The 21,488-nt window shown below is 44.2% G+C and overlaps 1 protein-coding gene across 2 annotated transcripts in view; it reads right to left on the reverse strand.

Annotated features, from left to right (window-relative positions):
- The window catches only part of fign (fidgetin), a 69,961-nt gene that overhangs the window by 46,070 nt on the left and 2,403 nt on the right, over positions 1-21,488 (reverse strand). The window contains exons 2-3 of one of the 2 annotated variants that reach the window (XM_052082785.1): positions 19,619-19,704; positions 18,236-18,393 (exon numbers count right to left, since the gene is read on the reverse strand). The gene's annotated coding sequence lies outside the window, so the exon portion shown is untranslated. Of the gene's footprint in view, positions 1-18,235; positions 18,394-19,146; positions 19,550-19,618; positions 19,705-21,488 lie in introns of those variants that run through there. The other variant, XM_052082786.1, reaches the window with a different exon arrangement.

The raw sequence follows: 21,488 nt of genomic DNA on the forward strand, positions 1-21,488 counted from the left end.
TACAAAAAAATAAATCCGCAAAACGGCAGGACCGGGAACGAGGAAGAAGGTTTATGGTAATCACATTTTTTTTTACCTTGACTTCGGAGCGGTTATATACTCCTCAGTAATAGAAAACATGTCTGTGTATTTGGCCCCCTTTTGTTGAGTAAGCTGCACTTTATTCTGCTAAGGATAAACCGTTCTTATTCCAATACATAAGAGCCCCGATTTTGTTGGTGTCTGGTAATTGGAGCCATTGTGAAGGAAGGATCACTGATACATTTCCCAGTCTACGTGTGAATGAGGCTGAAAAGGTCAGAGCCTGTTCTAGTCTCCATCCCCCCCCAAGGGCCCTCAGCAGTAGGGGCCAGAGAACACCACAAACAATTAAACGTGTTGCTCCTCGGCGGAGAGCAGCCGGACTCTTGTCGGCTGGTGAAGTTTTACCCCCCTCCCACCCCCGCCCCCCACCCCACCCTCCTACCTCTGCGAGCTGCTGTTGGTCACTCTTCACAGCAATAATCTGTAGGTCTGAGCAATCAATACGAGCGCGACAGCCTCAGCCTCCATTAGCGCGGATATCCCTGGAGTGCATGATGTATTCAAGCTCATGCACACATTCACACGGGAGGGCAGCAAAACGTGGAAGGTGAATAAATTCACACATTAAATACTCGAAATGTACTCACAAAACATATTGTGATTAAAAGGAACAGTATGCGGTAATTGTGCCTTCATTAACAAAAATTATAAAATCAATGTGAAAAATAAAATTGGCCATTTACAATAGTCTACTTTAGCGCTTGGCAAAACTGTGGCTAGCTAGCCCACATGCTCCTGTGTTAGCTTCAGCGCTCATGTTTTTGTGCTTAGCAACACAACGAAAAAAGATAAAGAGGAGGTTGTAATTAATGAGTATTTCGGCCGATAGCGAAAGATTCTGGGAAAAAAAAAAGAGAGAGGAACAGATTAAAGTCATTTCCATTCTTTTCAATGAGGGACAATTATTTGAGATAAGTGTTCTTATTATTATTATTAAATTTGCACCCGATTTTCTAGGGTTAAAATTTACAATTTCAATCAATGAATGAATGAGTATTTTTTATGCTAATTATGTATAGTAAAAGGAAAAGGAAATGTTTTCCTCTGGCTATTTGTAGAAAAATGCGCACTAAGTGAGTGTCATCGTGTTGACAAATGTGAAAAACTTCGACCTAACCAGATTCCATCGTGCACGTGTGCTTTTATTTGTTCCTCCGCATTGTAACATGTATATTTCTCCACTGCGAGATGAATAAAGGCATGATCTTTTGTATCAAATATGACTGAATACTTCCATGTAAATTGTTTTTCTCCCTTTCCAATAGAAACTTGTCTTGACCTACAGTCAAGTGTCGTATTGCATTTTCCGTACCGCATATAGATGAGTGGAACCAAATAAAGACCCGGTTTTATCATATTATCCCATGTTTGAGTGGAAAATTCATTACTAGCTTGTTTTGATATTAGTTGTAAGGCTACTGAACACTGGGTAGCTGAAGTTCCTTCTTTTTGTATCTGAGTAGGGCTTGAAAACGACTGAATTGCGTCCTTTGCAAAGACGCCGGATGGATAGAAGGAGAGCAATTGTAAATGTGAAAAGAACTCAAGGTCGGTGTGGAAGCCGCTGTTTTTTTCTTTGACATTGTCATCATCTTTCAGTTATTGGGAATCGAGAATTGAATGGCGCTGCGAGCGTGTGAAGGATGCGCGCCGCGGCCGCGCCGTGACATGTTTTTGTACCGAGCGGTAGAACGCTAAACCAACGGTTCTGCATCGTTAAATCGCAACCAGTAATACCTTACACGACGACGCCAATATCTTTGCTATACTCCGCACGTAATCTATGCGAGAGTTGTAAAAAGCTTGCAGTCAGCTGAGACGCTACTTTTTCCATTTTGCATCCGTTAAGTACGCCGGGTGAGTTCTGCACAAACTCCCCTTCAAGTTGAGGTGCTTTAAATTGTTGCGTGACCTTCCTATACAGCAATTAGCTGATGAGTTTCATCGTACTGCAGATCAGTATCATTAGTTTGCAATCACTGCAAACACAAGGAAGCTTTCTCAGAAGAGGGTCTAAGCTTGATGTTCAAGCACCCTTACCGTATCGGACAAATTACAATAATCAAAAGGTTTTTTAACAAACACCACGGGGCAATTTTCAGAACTCTGAGACGGTCAAAAAGAAGAGTTGTATCAAAAAACGAGCTCAAGCATATATGTGTATATATTTAGGACTTTGTACGAACAGTCAATGAAGAGCTGTGTACGTCACATTTTTGGATTCGTGTCAGAACAGGTCACACCAAAGCAACGCTATAACCTGTAGGTAGCTTATCGTGTCGTTTCGCCCTTCCCTCTCCCCCATTGAGCATTCGGGACGTAGGGATGTACTTCTGACGAGTTCCTTGCTGTGGTCTCCGCAGTTGAGTTTGGAGTCGCTTCCGGATTGCCCTAACTGTCTGCCGAGTTAAGCAAAATGTTTAGACAACTCACAGCGTGCCATTTTTTCTTTAACAAGCTGCGGCCATTTTGGGGACAAAGGCGCCACCAACTACCAAACGCTGTATCCGAATTTTGTTCCAGCTGCTGTGGTATCTTGTCAGATAGCACATTTTCTTACAATGTGTGCCAAATGGGGGGCGACCCGGTAGTCCAGTGGTTAGCACGTCGGCTTCACAGTGCAGAGGTACCGGGTTCGATTCCAGCTGCGGCCTCCCTGTGTGGAGTTTGCATGTTCTCCCCGGGCCTGCGTGGGTTTTCTCCCATCCATCCATCCATCCATCATCTACGGCTTATCCGGAGCCGGGTCGCGGGGGCAACAGCTTTAGCAGGGAAGCCCAGACTTCCCTCTCCCTAGCTACTTCTTCCAGCTCTCCCCGGGGGATCCCGAGTCGTTCCCAGGCAAGCTGGGTGACATAGTCTCTCCAGCGTGTCCTGGGTCTTCCTCGGGGTCTCCTCCCGGTGAGACATGACCGGAACACCTCACCGGGGAGGCGCTCAGGAGGCATCCGAATCAGATGCCCAAGCCACCTCATCTGGCTCCTCTCGATGTGGAGGAGAAGCGGCTCGACTCTGAGCCCCTCCCGGATGACCGAGCTTCTCACCTTATCTCTAAGGGAGAGCCCGGACACACTGCGGAGAAAACTCATTTCAGCCGCTTGTATCCGGGATCTCGTTCTTTCGGTCACGACCCACATTCCAAAAAACATGCATGGTAGGCTGATTGGACGCTCTAAATTGTCCCTAGGTGTGAATGTGAGTGCGAATGGTTGTTCGTCTCTGTGTGCCCTGCGATTGGGTGGCAACTGATCCAGGGTGTCCCCCGCCTACTGCCCGAACACGGCTGGGATAGCCTCCAGCACCCCCCGCGACCCTAGTAAGGATTAAGCGGTTCAGAAAATGGATGGATGGATGGGTGTGCCAAATGGTTTTGGTCTTATATTGTAACTGTCAACAGAACATAAGACAAATTTCATAAAGGCATATTTACACGACGAACAACGGTGGGTAGTTTTTAATACTTCTTTTTTCTCATGACAAAGCTCATATATTTTTTTTTTTTAAATCAAGGGCAGGTTTAACAAAGACATCAATGGGGCTAATGTCGCGTGGCACAGCATCAAGCAACTAAAATTAGCAAAACAGTAAGGTCTAGACTCAGACGGTATTTGTTTAAAAACCTCCAGTTGCTCAAATCGTAACAACCAAAACGCTGGCTGCATACTGCGGAGAAGGGAGCGGGTTAGATCACGGGGTTTAGGTTAAAATTATTGTTATTCCGCTAAGAAGTACACTTTGTCTCGCCGGTGGGAAAGTGAAAATCTCTCCGACTCGGCGCTGACCCACGGCTGAAATTAGCAGTCGCACAACAGTCTGACACCGGGGAAGTCGGTCTTGCCAATCATCTGCCAATCAATTGGCAACAAACCAACTTAGCATTCAAACAAGCCTGCTTTAATACCCAAAAAATTGCCGCGCAGGACAGTAGTTTAGTGCGGCGATCCAATTAGTTGCTAATGAGCGTTTTTCAGATCAATCGCAACTTTGCTCAAATGTAGAGCCGTTCATTGTAATTCAAAGTAGATGCATGTTTTAATCCAGCTAATGACTTCAATAAATGATTTTTTTTTTAATCCTATTTGTCTTTTGTGTTTGGACATGTACCCCTTAGCCTCGGAGTTGAGAGTGTGAGACAACAACAGGGTGCAACTCATTACTGACCAAAACAACATTTACTCCTATTGCTTGTGCAGTGTCATCTTTGTTTCAGGGACAGATTGGGCAGGAGAATTGTGCCGCTAATAGATTTTGTGCAGACATATTTTCATGCCGCTGGTATCAGACGGTGACACCCGCGTAACCCTGGTCTCTAGCCTGGTCCACTTAGGGGCAACCCTATTGGGGGGTTGTCGGCGCTAAACAACCCTGCTGTGGTATTTTTTTTTTTTCCCCCCTCAGCAAGCGAGGCTGTCATTACCGCGTTACCATGGAAAAGATGTGTCGCAAATACCGTTTTAACAAGGGTGTTTAGCCGAGAATGCCTGGGAATGGGCTAACTGGGCCTTGCTCCGTCGCTTGTGTAATGAATTCCATATCGGCTCCTTTCCGCAGTATATAGCACAGATCTAATTGTTCTCGTGATGCGGCGGCAGGCAAGAAGCTAATGGACAAAGCGCATCACGTCCGCCCACTGTTGACCACCCCCCCACCCCACCCCACACCTATCCCCCGCCCGAGTGGTGTTCTTCTTTTAAAACCGCAATTATCAGGCGATTAACACGTCGCTTCTGCCGCAACAGGGTGTGCCGCGAAAACACATGTTGTTTCCAAAAGGCACTTGGCCGCTTCCCATCTCTCAAGGTGACAGAAATATTGCAGATCTTGCACGACTGTGAAGGGCGCCGGACAGGCCGGGCTGTGTGTGGCTTATGAATGTGAAAGTAACTGCAGTTTGGCCTTCCTCTCTGTTTTTACTGCCCCACGCCAGCAGATCAGCTTCACTCAGCAGATTCCTCTCCGGTGGGAAACACGGGCGGCGGCGGCGGCGGGTGGCGGAAAACAGTCTCGCGTGGCTAAATCTCTTACCGTCCAAATGTTAATTATTGATCACGTGATCAAGAGAGATGAAGAGATTTCTTTTTTTTTCCCGAAAGCGAGAACTCTGACTTGTCTTGTGAGAGCTGCCAAAAGATCAATACTTTCAATCATGCCAGAGAGCTCTTGTGTCAGTCACGCTGAGTAAGGTGATTACAATTGAGTCTTAAGACAATGAAGAACTTCACGGGGGCTTCCTCAGGCACACTCAGGCTCCTCTCAGGGAGCCTGATGAAGTCGCGCCGGCTAAATAGACCTGCAAACCACTTAAGCGCGCACCCTGAGAGGCCGACACCGCTGAGCTTCAGCCAAACTCGCTGGTTCAAGCCTGTGTGCAAACACAACGTGAACTAGACGCGGGTCAAGATGGCGACGACAAGCCTACGGGCTTCCTGATCACGAGTCACTCTGTCATCATGAAAATGCAGCAGACTGGTCTGTGATGAGGGGCTAAGAATGTGTTTCCCTCATTCTAAAATGTCGCTACTCATTTGCTGTCAGGCTGCTGAATAAAAATAACAACAATAATAATAATAATAATAATTAAATGATTCATTCATTCATCTTCCTAACCGCTTGATCCTCACTAGGGTCGCGGGGGGTGCTGGAGCCCATCCCAGCTGTCTCCGGGCAGTAGGCGGGGGACACCCTGAATCGGATGCCAGCCAATCGCAGGGCACACAGAAACGAACAACCATCCACGCTCACACTCACACCTAGGGACAATTTAGAGTGTTCAATCAGCCTGCCACGCATGTTTTTGGAATGTGGGAGGAAACCGGAGCACCCGGAGAAAACCCACGCAGGCCCGGGGAGAACATGCAAACTCCACACAGGGAGGCCGGAGCTGGAATCGAACCCGGTACCTCTGCACTGTGAAGCCCACGTGCTAACCACTGGACTACTAATTAAATGATGTGAAAAACAATTGTAAATAGCACTGCGATGTATCCATTTTGTATTTATATTGCACTTAATTGATCGGATATATATGGTTATACATGGTTTTATTTCCACAAGTTATTTGATTTACAAAAAAAAAAAAAAGAAGCAATTCAAAGTTCTATTTCCCTAAGCATATGGACCATTTTGCATGTCGCCGTCCACCCTGTCATAATGGGGCCGCTGCCCCTTTAAGAAAGTCTCTGGTGTTTTCACTGACATCCTATCTAGCATTTTGTTTTTATTCACTGGAGTGGACAGCTGCAGAATACATATTTCCGCTTGCGTTTCATTATTTTCATCATATTGTGTGTGTACCTGGATGTGGTCAAGCTTAACATGTCCATATAACAAAACAAACCTTTCAGAAACTCCAAATATATTTCTTAAAATGTACAGTCAGCTGGTTAAGTCAAGTAAAGGTCCACCGTGCGCTCATATAATGCCAACGTTAGCCAAAAAATTATGATTAAAATGATGATTGTAAATTTTCATTCACTGCGGCGCCGGTTAAGGACATTTCTTGCATTGCAACGGCTTGTTTGCGATTTAACAGCAAGCGCCGGACATCAACGACGGTCAACACGAACCAGAGTGAGCGGGCGTCTCGTCTCAACAAAGATGCGCTAATAGCAGCGTCTCGAGCACGGTTCTGCGTCTTTACCGTCGCTCTGTGTGTGTGTGACACCAGCCTTTCACGGAGTAGGTGACTTGTTAGTACTCTAAGCAACAACGGGAACAGATGTGTCCCTGACAGCGGATGGATGGTCAGGGTCCATCTGGTCAGTGCAGCCCTGGACAGGAATGATGAATACAGCTTCATCAGTGAATAGCTGTCATCAATCGCGGGGCCGTGGCGATGGCCGGTGACAGCCGCACACCGGCGCCGGGGCCCCAGGTGTGGCGAAGAGAGAGCCGACAGGCTCTGGAATGCAGGTCAATCAGCCGCCGTTATAGATTGCAATGTAAACCGAATGCATTACAAAGCGAGTGAAGAGCATCGCTTTGTCCGGCTGGTGGGCTCATTCTGTGACAGAAGCGCAGATAGCGTCTGCGGATTTATTTCAACGCGGGGGGGGGGGGGGCTGTTAGCGGACCCGCGCGCTAAGGACGAGCACCGGGCGTCTAGACAAGTCATGGCTCCACATTGTCTTCCCCCGGCGGTCCCAAATGAAATGTGCTGCATCCTTGTCTGCCTCGGTGCATAGACATGAAGAGGTACTAAAACGCCGACCTTGCACAGCGCCATTCTGAATATGTTATGCCCCCCCCCCCCTGTTTTCCTTGAACTGTCACAACTTTAAATCGACCACTTCTAATGGTTTCATACACGGCGCGCTCATCTTTATGCAGGACGGCCCACCTCCTCTTAGCCTTGAAGGAATGCGATATTAACACACTGTACAGGCTTCCAAATGTTGTTGCAAAAAGACAAATAGCTGAAATAATTGCGACAAATATCATCTACCCATATGGCCGGCCGGGAACCTTGTGGTGGGTGTGCTGCCTTGCCAGCGATGTCGAAAATAAAATGCAGTCAATCTCTGGCAGGATAAAATTGGGGGAAGATATGACAAAGACGCGCTCTTCAGGAAGTTGCCATTTCAATCTATGAATTGATCTCTTAAGTCTAATGGATTCAAAGACTTCAATTTGAGACAGAAATGTGTGTTGTTGTTTTTTTAATTCATTCATTCATCTTCCTAACCGCTTGATCCTCACTAGGGTCGCGGGGGGTGCTGGAGCCTATCCCAGCTGTCTCCGGGCAGTAGGCGGGGGACACCCTGAATCGGTTGCCAGCCAATCGCAGGGCACACAGAGACGAACAACCATTCGAACTCACACTCACACCTAAGGACAATTTAGATTGTTCAATCAGCCTGCCATGCATATTTTTGGAATGTGGGAGGAAACCGGAGCACCCGGAGAAAACCCACGCAGGCCCGGGGAGAACATGCAAACTCCACACAGGGAGGCCGGAGCTGGAATCGAACCCGGTACCTCTGCACTGTGAAGCCCACGTGCTAACCACTGGACTACCGGGCCGCCCATTTATCTAACATAATTTAAAAAATGAATTACATTTAAAATCATCTTTTTTTTTAATTTCTTTATTTTAAAGCATTGGCATTTTAGCGGTTTATTTTGAATCTTTATGAATTCATATTATTCAGTCTGTTAATAAGGGATAACACCAAATCTTTCAAACATTCATTCAATACCGTATTCTACAAAAGCACGGTGAAAAAAAAAAAATGCTAATAGGGGTGATTATAATGTGGCACCTAATCCCGGGGAAACAATACAACACATTCGTCTCATGTAATCTTTAAAGCTATTTAAAAAAAAAAAAAACAACATTGAAATTTGTTGGCATTGTATTCCGTTAAAAACGGTTTAAAATTACACAAAAGGATAACAATAACCTTTACGCACTTGGGTACAACAAACCTGTCCTGCCGACTCTATTCCTTAATCCCATCAGTCGTGTTTGTAAACGTGTAAAAAGGGGCTGGCTTGTCATTCTCCAGCACTTCCTACAAATGCTTCTGCAATTAACTCTAATTAGAGCCAGTGGTACTGCTTAATGTAAACACCGGCGACCCTCAGCAAACCCATTAGAAGAGAAACGTCACACAGCAGCGTATCAACAACTCGGGCTGTCGCTGTTGTGTCCTCGACACACACACACACACACACACACACACATGCACACACACTCATAGGCGCATCTTAAAGTGGATGCTTGACAAAGGTTTACATGAGCAATGCATTATCACCGGGAAGGTCAGGTTATTGTGTTGACTTTATAACTACAGCATGGAAACAGAATTTCATGCAAGTTTGTTGTTACTTTTGTCGCATAAGAAAAGCAATTTCTATTGCAGCAGACGTCGCGGAGTTGTTGTTGGGGTTTTTTTATGCGCGTTACGCCGCCGACGTCACTGCAATGCGTGCGCGCTGGTTTGTGTCGGGTAATTGAAGAACCTGGGTTGGCGCGATGACCAAAAATACATGCGAGCCGTTTCTTTCAATGATTTTAGCAATCGATCATACAAAGGGTGATTTAATCAAATTATCGACGTTATTAAATTCAAAGATAACTCAGCCGTAGCGGCATTTCAAGTGTATTAAAAAGCAATTGACTGTAATGGGGAATAAGAATACCCACAATTTAGAGTGTCTGAGTTGTGATGCAAAGGAAAAAAAAAAAATTTGGCCCACCCAAACAATGCAATATTCACGAAACAAAGACAAATGGCCATTGTGACAGTACGGACATTTTTTTTTTTAGCATTTAATACATTGACGAGTCACGAGATTGGTACACCTACACACATTTGAATGGCATCCAACTCGAGAGCTGTATCAAAAGCTCCGCACTTACAGAGATAGTTAAAACGGCAGCATAGAGCCGCGCCAAGGTTGAGCCGCGAAAAAGAAAAATTTGTGTTAACAGCTCACTTCCTGGTTGACGCAAGAGGAAACAAATCGGCGGGAGCAAACTGTTTGTGTAACGGCTTCATAAGGACTCGAACGGCAAAAAAGACAAAATGACGTAGCGACGTGCATTTGTCTATTCATTTTCCTACTTCCTGGTTCACGGAGAATGACTTGAAGGATGCGATTCTCTAAACTGAACATGTAGCGGTAGAACTGTGTTATTCACAAAGACAAATATTTAGGTACATTTTTTTTCAAACTTTGAATCATTCATTCATTCATTCATCTTCCGAGCCGCTTGATCCTCACTAGGGTCGCGGGGGGTGCTGGAGCCCATCCCAGCTGTCTTCGGGCAGTAGGCGGGGGGGAGCACCCGGAGAAAACCCACGCAGGCCCGGGGAGAACATGCAAACTCCACACAGGGAGGCCGGAGCTGGAATCGAACCCGGTACCTCTGCACTGTGAAGCCGACGTGCTAACCACTGGACTACCGGGCCGCCCACTTTGAATCATTATGTAAGTAAATTTCAAACAATACAACCTCCACCTTGCTTTGTGATGAACACTTAGGCCTACTACGCGACTGGATTTTAATGACTGCGCCTTTAAGAGGCGGCGCGTGGTGGGGGCGGCTTGCGACGTCACCGAATCCACGCGAGTGTCTGGGCAAGAACTGTGACCGACAACAGCTTGCATAGTTGAGTAAACGAGCTGCTTCTTCGAAGTTAATTGGGGCCAGTTGGGGTTTTTTTCCCCCCTCTCTCTCTCTCTCTCTCTCTCTCGGACAGCAGAGAGGGGAGGGGTGAGCAGTTATGCACGGAAGAGGAGGGAGGGAGCAAGACGACACTGCACACAGGGATGTAATTTTTGCTCTGTTGATGAATGTGCATTGTCCTTAGAAGAAAATTAAATAAAAATTGTGCCAGCGGGTACTAGTTTGCCCCAAGGGCAACATGACAAGCCCACGTGTCTGTTGTAAAAAATAAGCCCCAATGATCGAACACTGAGTGACTAAGAACAATCCCAACAGAAATGCGTAAACATTTCTTTATTTCTTGAAACTCAAAAATTTTAATTTAATGTACGACTATTCTAAAAATTTTTTTTTGCTAAATGAAATAGATTGTGGCGGCCCGGTAGTCCAGTGGTTAGCACGTGGGCTTCACAGTGCAGAGGTACCGGGTTCGATTCCAGCTCCGGCCTCCCTGTGTGGAGTTTGCATGTTCTCCCCGGGCCTGCGTGGGTTTTCTCCGGGTGCTCCGGTTTCCTCCCACATTCCAAAAATATGCATGGCAGGCTGATTGAACACTCTAAATTGTCCCTAGTTGTGAGTGTGAGGGTGAATGGTTGTTCGTTTCTGTGTGCCCTGCGATTGGCTGGCAACCGATTCAGGGTGTCCCCCGCCTACTGCCCAGAGACAGCTGGGATGGGCGCCAGCCCCCCCCCCGAGACCCTAGTGAGGATCAAGCGGCTCGGAAGATGAATGAATGAATGTGTAAACATTTCTTTATTTCTTGAAACTCAACAATTTTAATTTAATGTACGATTATTCTACATTTTGTTGCTAAATGAAATAGATTGTGCTCAGTGGAGGTGTGTGGGGAGGGGGTGTGTGAATGCTGTTTAATTTACCCAAATATTTCAATGCCGTGATACCGTGAAAATCTAATATCGGCAAACGCCCGTGTGCAAGTGTGTTGACTTTTATTCCGGTTACGCATTGAAGGGATTTCCTTTTCCCCGCACGTTTTACTGTAAAATTACAAAGGGCGCAAACGGGCGGCACAATCTGCCATGTGCGACGGTGGAGAAAATAATGACAACTCAATATCTGATCGTTCGTGGAATTACCATCACAGTGAGGATTAATACAGCGGCGGAATTTTTTTTTTTTTTTTTAACCACTGTGCACTGCTTCAGCAAAGAGAGGCTGTGTAAGCTGGCGGAGAGGCGGTTTTGTACATTTCTGCTGCCCTGTCGTTTTCTCTGCGGGGTGTCTCCTGGGAAAATCAAGGGAAGGGCGGGGGAACCGGGGGCGGGTTGCGGGGAGGCTTGGGGGGTAGGGGGGGTGTTTTGGCTGCAAACACACATTCATGTAGCCATCACATCTCTAAAAGGCATCGCAATGTCGGCACACCGATGCTGCTTATGTGTGATTAAGCATCTGCCTCCAAACAGCCCATACGTCTGATGACCCTTTTGGTGTGCACCTCGGACGTGTTGTAGCTCTCTCTCTATCTCCCTCTCTCCCCTACAACCTTCACCCCCCCACCCCCCAGCATGTTTTTCCCTGCGCACCCCTCCCAGATGCCACGGCCGACTGTCTCAACAAGAATCGCTCGCATGTAAGAGGCGAGGCATTGCTTTGTGAGGCTGCCTGAAAGTGACATTAATCCACTTTTTTCCTCAATAGACTGACAAGCACACGGGATGGGAGGCGTCACACTTTTGACAGCGCAAGAGGGAAACTCGAGCTCTGACAGGCCTGCGAAAGCGCGCCGCCGCTTGCCTGTAGCAGTCAAGAGAAACACAAATTGGAGATCCAGGGGAGATGATCTGTAAAGAACGTCCGCGCGCCCGTGGTGTTTTAAGTACAGCTGACTCAGAGAGCAGGAGAGGGGAGAAATATAAATTTTAAAAAATAAAATAAAAAAAATAAAAAAGCCACTGGCCAAGATCCTTCGTCTCATTTGTCCGTATGAGGGTTACAATAGTTTGGGATTGTAAATTAGATTTGTATTTATTTATTTACTTATTTATTTTCAGTTCATTTTAATTAGTTTTCAGAGCAGGTTTTTTTTTCCAAAAGCACTTTCTTTTAGTTTAGTTTTAGGGTTGGGGGGGGGGGGGATTGTTTTTTTTTTTTTTTTTTTTAGTGTTTGTCGAGTGCAAGTGTAAATAAATAAAGTAAATGACTCAAATGACTTTTTGACCTTCCTTCTTTGGTAGGGACATCTACAGCAGCACCAAAATAAATAAAATCTAAAATTCACTACGAAAGGTCGTCTGCTCCGACTTGATGATGAAAATCAAGTAAATTTCATATCTGATTATAATAATTATATCACCCTTGGTGCTTGCACACTTCGATTTTTTTTAGACCGGATTTATGGTGATAAAGGAATTTATATCGGCAATGAAATTCGATGATCAAGCAATTAAAGCAAGTTTTTTTTTCCCATATTACACAGGCAAAGTTAAATTCAAAGTTGCACGCCTTCATCTTTGTGAAACATTGTATGGCAACATTCCGGGCGGCCCTAAGCTCTATCGGATGTGGATGCAGCGTATGTAAGAGCAACAAGAAGAGACCGAGAAGGTCCCCTAATAGTCATTCCCACGACAGTCATTGTTTTGTTTTATCATTACCGAAACCATGCTAATTCCTAATAATCATTCCATGGTGGTTGGCATTTTATGTTAGCATTGAGCTAGCAAAACAATCCGTTGATGAAAAGACATTTTCCTGTTTAAACATAAACGGTTTAATTCTCTATAGTTTAGCTGCCAGTTTTCCTGTAAATTTCATCTTGGAGTGATGACCAAATAACTTGAAGCAAGCACACCTTACCTCTCCTTTGAAGAGTTTTCCTTTCCTCAAAGTGATGTTATAAGATAGTCCGGCCTTTTTTGAAAGTGAGAACAGATGCCGAGGACGACTTGAAAAGTGTCTTAAGTTTAAATGTGTCTCAAGTACATGAAAGGTCATACTTTTTTTTAATGGTCTCGCCACATTGGACATTTTCGCCGATCACGAGTTGTTCCGAAACATACTCTTTATGATACACCGTGTTCATCCCTTTACAACCTTGAGGAACGAGTGAGATGTGAGTGATGCAACGCTTCAAATACGACAGCGGAGATGTGATTTATGAAAATATTGCTTCATTTCTCTCCTCCGAGCACAACTTCCAGGCTGGAAATTCCAAACTGTTCTGTTTATAATCATCCAATGAAGGACGTAAGACGAAAGGAGGTAATGTGCTGTGTAATCGGAGGCCATTCAGCTGTTTGTCAAGTGAGAGTGCGCCGCATCTTGGTTGGCTACAAACAAAAACGCTCCATCTCGCCGACATCTGCAGGAATGTTGAGTTTCGCCAGGAGCCCTGCGCACGCGTGAGACCATGTGGGGACAATTGCTTTATGAAGAGGAATTTGACCAGGTCAGATGCAAAGATTAATTGCATGCTGTAATACGAGCAATTTTCTTCAGACAACCACATTGTGCGGCAACAGAACTCAATTTCCGCAACTCCTGGACAGCTGCTGGGCTGTAACGATGCAGGACTCCTGGTCTGTTGACAATGACTGGCCATTGACTTGACTACTCTTAAATCCGTCATTCCATTCGACGGTGGTGGGCCTTTGGGTACGCCGGGTTAGCTAACCCAAAAATATGCCTCCATTAAAAAAATAAATAAAATAAAACAGTATAATACTGCTTAGAGTTGCTAAAAGTTTGAGTGTGAGTGGCTTGTATTTGTTGAATTGAACAACTATGTGGAAATAAGTGATTCATTTTATTTTTTATTAGGCGGGGGACACCCTGAACCGGTTGCTAGCCAATCGCAGGGCAGAAGACCAACCATCCACGCTCACACTCACACCTAGGGACAATTTAGAGTGTCCAATCAGCCTTCCATTCATGTTTTTGCAATGTGGGAGTAAACCGGAGTACCCGGAGAAAACCCACGCAGGTACGGGGAGAACATGCAAACTCCACACAGGAAAGCCGGAGCTGGAATCGAACACACGACCTCTGCACTGTGAAGTCGACGCACTAACCACTGGACCACCGGGCTGCTAGTGATTCATTTATTTATCATTTTTAATGAGATGGGTCACAGCCATCTCATTAAAAATGACTAGGTGAGATTTTAAATGCCCTCCACACCCATCTAACATTTACATACGCTTGCAAAACAAGTCGAATTTTGACCATTGCCTTGAAGACATCAGAGAATGTCCAACATAAAAAGGAACGTTTTCTTAATTTCATGCCCGTTTTGTTACGGTCAAGCATGCGAGTGACTTGCTGTTGCAACAACTAACAAAACTAAAGGTGCCACAAATGTATCTCACATTCCGCCTTTTTTTTCCCCCTTCCCTGTGCTCTGGACAATTTGGTTCATTTTCACTTGTTTACAAAGTTCTCTAGCGTCACATCAATAAATCTGTGCCCTGCGATTGGCTGGCAACCAGTTCAGGGTGTACCCTGCTCGCACCCCTACTGTTGATTTGATTCTGGCGTTATTCTTTGCGCCCTGTGGGACACCGCTGGCTACGTCAAGAACATTCCTCGCTGCATAAAAACGTACTCCACGCTGAATGGCGGAGAATCGGTTGAGTCATTTGGAGGCTTTGCTTATCTAATGGTCGGGTGATGGCAGATGCCTTCATCCTGCATTAAAGTCACCCCATGAGAACGAGCGGCCCGCCAGAGACGACTACAGTAAAACCGACAATGGCAGCTCCTTGTTTTGTTTAGTTTTTTTTTTCCAACATTTATAGCGCCCAGCAGGTGTCAGCCACAGCAGTCGCTTTGCCCCCAATGACACCCCATGGCTGGCCATCTCTGACGCATGAAAGAGAAGCGAGGAGAGGGGATGGGGCTGGGCGGAGTGGGGGGACAGCGAGGGGGGGGTGCTAGCTGCCGCCTGGGATTAGGTACCTGAGTCTAATCTTGAGGGGCAGTGGGCTCCAGTGGCGGTAAAGTGTTTTCTGGGGGAATTTTCTCCACCAGCCGATTATTTTCCAGATTTTAATTCCGCCTAAGCGGCGGCGAGATCTGCGCACGTTTTTGCAATTCGGAGTGACGCTCAGATGAGTTTGCAAGCAGGCGTTAGCATTAGCCTTTCTCTTCATGTTAGCATCTTCAATTCTTAAGTGTAGAGGGTAAAATGTTGTAAAGGGGCGGGGGGCGGGGACCGAGGCATTCAAGCTCTTCTAGGCCTTCCCCCTTCCACCCATGTCAGCACTGCTCTGTCTACTCTTGCTCATTAACCTTGCTTGTTCTTCCACTTCATAGAACTGCTAATATGCCCACCCACCCCCCAACGCTTAGAAGTCCCGGGAATCCTTTGAATGAGGGTAATACATGCAGGCATTGAAAAAAAAAAAAAAACTGGGGAGATATTTGCCTCTGCCACAAATCACCCACATATGAACCTCCACTCAGCAGCCACCGCATTAAGTACACCTACACAAGAGTCGTATCAATAAATCTCCTTGTGCACGGGAGTCTTGATTTCCTCCGGCGTGAAAAGTAATCAAAGTGCGAGTTTGAGTGAGTCTATTCCAGGAGAGTATTAAATGTTGATTTGTTGATTAATTTATTGATTTTGAATGAACATTCTTATTTTAAACAAACAAGCCCAAAAAAGGTTGTTGACGGTGCATAGCTCGGAAAAATCTCGCGTGTCGCTCTCATGTCAGAGAATTCTCGTCCGGTCCTTCCTTCCAATATGTGGAGTCTCTTATTCATTCATGATTCAATATTATTTTTAATTGTTTGCACCAGATTGCTGCCGTCTCGTCAATTCACAACAATTTGAAAATGTGTTCACCAAATGATCCCGCACATCCACTGTTAACAGTGGAGCTAAACACAGTGAACACATTATTACCATCAGAACTGTCCCTTGTGACCAGTTTCGCTTCAAACGACCCCCCCCACCACTCACTATGATCCCATATTACAAATACAGTGAGGGGGGGGGGGTGTCTGTGACAAACTGCAAAGCGCACCAACCGCAGAGCACATGATTTCCGTATTGAATGTACATGTACAACAAAGTGACAGCTGTTAAAAAGATGGTGGTGCTAAAACTGGTCGAAATGTCTTTGCTGGAAACCAGTTTGAAACCGAAACGCGACGCAGAAAAAAAATTTTAGTACGACAAAAAATAGATTTTGCGCCAAGGCGACATGTACGAGTTTCTTCCATAATAGTGCTCAAGTAATATATGAAACCAGAGTCAACACCACAAGGATAAAAAAATAAAATAAATGAATAAATATTTTCCATACGAATTGATTGCTAATCTAACAAAAGGTACAAACCCATGCAACGGTTAGTTACTATAGCAACTACACGAAAGACACTCCCACCCTGTTATTACAATTAACCCCTTTCACAACTTCTGATTGTGTTCTTTGGCTATTATTTGTAATATAATTTGTAGATTTGAGTGAAATAAAAATTGTAGACTAAGGCAGATTTTGCTTTTCTTTCATTTTCGACAGCCACTTCAGGTGATGAGCTTGAGTTTCGAGAAGGATAAAACAATTTCTTGTCAGTTTCTCCTAAATTGTTCCCATTGTTACAATCATTTGTGTTGACACCTCACAAACCTTTTAAGCACGTCTTCTTGTCCTGCAATTTGTGTCAATGAATTACTAGCAAAGTCCAAATACAAATGTTGTGAGTTATAGACTGACATGGACCTTTAATTCCTTTTTTTTTTAATAATATGTCTTAATCACAATTTAAGTCACCATGTCTTAGATGAGGAAACATGTAATGCCAAAAGCCGCATGGAGGGGCTATGACTGTAAACATGACAACAAAGGAAAAGTTCCTCTAAATTTATCAAACTGAGAATAGGAACACCGCAATCTCTCAACCCCGAGCGAAAGCCAGATTGTATAGTCAATCATGCTAACTTTAACCAACCCACATTTGCGTCTGGTAAATTATGTTGCCTCCCTTTGGGATTGGACCGGCCTTAAAGTAGACTATATATACTGCGCCGGAAGATATCTTGCTTGGTCTATATGGACGTTGCAATCATGCAATGATTTGTAGAAGATGTCTTACGCAGGCGTATTTATTTTCTAACATTACTAATCACCATTAACCAAGATTTGGATTATTGAGCGAGTATAACGATTCGTGCTTGATTTTTTTTTTTTCTTAGGACATTATTGTGTTCCGTCCCCCACACAAAGCGCACAATGCGTGTCCATGGGCATTGCTCATTATGATTTGCTCACTGAAACACATACGGCTAACTGACTTGAGTGGGTGCTCAGACAAAAGAATCTAATTAGTAGGTGCAGGAAGACACGGGGAAATCAGAATGACCCTACAATCATAGGACAAATACGCCTCCCGAAGCTTCAATTCTCCCCTTCCTTAAGCATCAAGAGTATATCAAAGCTCTTTGTTGTCGCTATTCATCGCCATTTGATGGCACGTTCGGCACTGTAAAACCCTCAGCGCTCGCTCTAATGATGACAAAGGAGGCCAATGTGGCAGCAAGATCCAGGGGAATTGAACAAAATCCTCATTTAAAGGTCTAATAATTAAGATATTGATTAATTAGTACTACATTGATTTACATTCACACTTTATCAAACCATGACGCTCTAATTACAGTGCCATTATGCCACAGGCTGACCTACTGCTTTTTTTTTTTTTTTGGTCACATGTAATGAAAAAGCATTTCTTGAACAGCCTTTTAAATTTTTGACCTGTAAAATTTTAATGGGGACTACAGTGGGTGTTGAATGTGGATTGGCAGTAAAGTCATGGGTGGCTAATGTCTGTGAGGCCGGTTAAGTGGCTGTACACACACCGGGGGCTGAAGAACCTCTCTCGAGGGATCGCTCGAGATTGCTCTGCTTCAACAAATTAGTCTCCGAGAAATACATTTAATGGGCATAACAAATCCCGGCTTTTGTAGTGTTTACATTTCCAAAGGGTGAAAACAGTAGTGGTGTACTATACCTTCGTGGTGTTTTGAAGATGCATGGCTCGCAAAGTTATCTCCAAAACGGTGAGTGGTGGTTGGTTAATGAAGAGGTGTTGAACAGGAATTGAATATGAGGTTCCACTCCAGTGTCATAAAATGGCACTTCACGCACTCGGGAAGCCACATTCTCCTCCTGAAATTCCAATGGGGACATGAGAGCATGGTAAAAAAAATAGCAGCACAGTTTTGCCTAAACATTGGAAAGGATCAGGGAGGCGTAATCTGGGAATGGTGCCCCCTTGGACTGCTAAGTGTCAGGGACGGGCATTTTCGTCAACCCCCGCGCTTTCTGTCGGCAGAAACAAAGAGGCAACCTGACTACTGAATGCATTCTTTTTCTTCTAATTCATTTCCGAACTCCTTGTGGTCGTTTAAACAGAAGTGTCACAAATTAAGAATATAAAAAGGTATATAAAGATGCTGCTTTGTTATTTGGGTCATTGTTGGCTATTGGAGCCTCTTTCTACCATGAACACATAATGTCTGCATAAAAATAACATTTGCAGTCGTGGTTCATTATTTTTCACGAGATGACCCTTTTCAAGGCAACTTTTTTTCAAAGAAACATATTTGCAATTGAAACGTACAGTAAATGTACAAAATTGGACCTTAATTACTGCTTAGATTTAACCAAAATACTGTGTGTTTAGTGTGTCATAATTTTGCCCTCAAAAAGTTAAAAAAAAAAAAAAGCTCCTGATAATTAGCACCTGAACACCAGATATAATGACCAATCCATACTTGCTGCCCTTCAGAAAAACAATGTTCATGCTGTTGATGTGTCAATGAGTATTTCTGCTACAGCTGCTGCAGAATGTGCGCACATTAGCAACAGGTCTGCTAGCTTAGCATAACCGAGTAATGCTAACCGTTTCTCAGGACTCACCTTGATATGTTACACGGAAGCAGCAGAGCTTAACACATCACACTCACCTCTTGTGCTGGAGAAAACTTATGTTATTTTGAACAGTATAAATCACACCTTGTATTTCAAAACAAAGGTGAATAGATTAGCTTGGACTCAACTTGACAGCTGGACTTTTTCTTCACTTGACGCTTCTCACAGGGGTTTAACACATCCGTTGTGCTCGTCGCCATCTTGCGGCGCGGATCGTGACTGCACTTGATATTACGATTGGATCGACTCATCTCATCCGTATTTACAGTACTGTATATATCACGCTTTCATTCTCAAAAGCACAATCATATGAAAATAGAAATTGTGCCTTTTGATGTTAATTTTTTTACGTTCAAATGGAGGGTATTTCTTCAATGTTCGGAAAATCAAATTGTTGCCATACGTCCCCACCAATGCTTGATGTAACATATTTAAAATGAGAAAGGAAGTCAATTCCTACCATTTTCTCTGCCGCATGTTCTCATTAGACTGCGTGAGAGGCTGCACACACCCTCGACAGGTCGCCAGGCAACCACAGTGCAGATACTGTATAAACATTAAAAAAATCAAATGTTCTAGGATGTCGAAATACCTGAAAAAAGCATGTTACACAACAACAACAACAACAACAAAAAGGTCCGCCAAACTGTCCCACCAAGTCGATCGGTTTAAAATGAAGATACGTCCGCTCTTTCAAATAAGTTTCACACGTTCCACTTAAAGTTGTGCCCTCTTGAGTTCACACAACGCTGTGGTGTAAATGGAAACCCTTCAAAGACCATATTTATTGACATTAATATAACATGAGAGAAACCCTTTTCAGGTTAAAACATAATGGAGCACTTTTCATAAATATTCTTCACTTAAAGCCACCCACAAGGTTTTAAATGCTTTTCAGCTGCATATTACATGATCTATGGTGTACCGAGATAGATAGATGGATAGATGGATGGATAGATAGATAGTCACATTTTAAAAGGTTGAAGCTGATATCGTGTCATATTTTAATGAGCATGAACAACCTCCCTGATTTTGCTGCATCAGAACTTATATATCCACCCCACCTTTGTTTGCACCCTGTATTTGCATTTCAAAGGCTGCCCCTGGGAAGCCGCTTTGCATATTTACATCTGATTAACGACTTTAAATGAACATGTCAGAAAGCGGAAAGTGTTCACGGCTGACATGGGCGCCGTGCCGGTTCCATACCACAGGCTGCGGTAATGGTTAATGTGGGAATGCTTCACACAAGGTGGGATTCATTATAGGATATCAAATTACACATCTTGGAGTAACAGTTTTATGACAAAAGATGAAGAAGTCATGTCAAAATGTCCTCTCGGAGCTAAGAAGTGCAAAGTGCCACATTTCCTCCTGGCCTTTTTACTCTTCTGAAGACATACGAGACGTTTGAAGTTGAAGTGAAGCGTCTGCGGAAGGCTTTACTTGAACAAATGCTTGTGGAAGAGCGGAGCTAGACGGCGATGGCGATTGAACATCACCTGCCTCACAGCATCATCTATCGCTGATCGTGTCATATTATTCTTGATTCCCATCAATAATGCATCCCGCTCGGGGCGGTACTAATTGTTTCCTGCTCGTTTTGGCACTGTCAGATATTAGAGCAAGCGCCCTGGCCAAATTCCGCTTAGAAGTTGGACCGTCAGTCAGACCGTGAACGTGCGCGTTTTGTTTGACGCGTTTTATTAAGTGGATCGTTTCTTGGATGGTGAAATACACACAGAATGACTTCCAGGAATAAAGGGAGGCATTTTTTCATTTAAGGTTTTTTTTTCCACATACCTGCTATACATTGTCAAATAAATAAATGTGTCAATAAATCATTTAAATGGGGTGAACCCAAAATCTATATAAATGTGAAGTTGGGCATGTCAACTGCACACATGTCAACAGCTTATATTTTCATTGACCATTTTCACCCTCAAAAATAGACAATGTGTTTACATTTTAGGCTATTGTAAATTTGTAAAAAAATATACATATTCTATGTGCCCCCGCTAGTCGAGAAAAAAAATATATATTCTGATTAATATTTTGTTTGTGGAATAAGAATTAAGCCATATATCCAGATAATATATATCCATTTTCATCCAACATAGGGGGCTGCCATTTTGGCCTTAGAGCGCCCTCTGCTGTCAACTGAAATTGACATCAAAGGGCCCTTGGGCTGACATTGCACGGTCAGCGCTGTGTTCGAACCGGTTCTCTGTCGCAAACTACAACTGGACTCTTAATATATGATCAAGGTGTGTACATATTTTACATACGACTTGATTAAAATAAACCCAAATAAATATACATTTATGGTA

This window comes from Hippocampus zosterae, chromosome 12, assembly GCF_025434085.1.
Source record: "Hippocampus zosterae strain Florida chromosome 12, ASM2543408v3, whole genome shotgun sequence".
Taxonomy (NCBI): domain Eukaryota; kingdom Metazoa; phylum Chordata; class Actinopteri; order Syngnathiformes; family Syngnathidae; genus Hippocampus; species Hippocampus zosterae.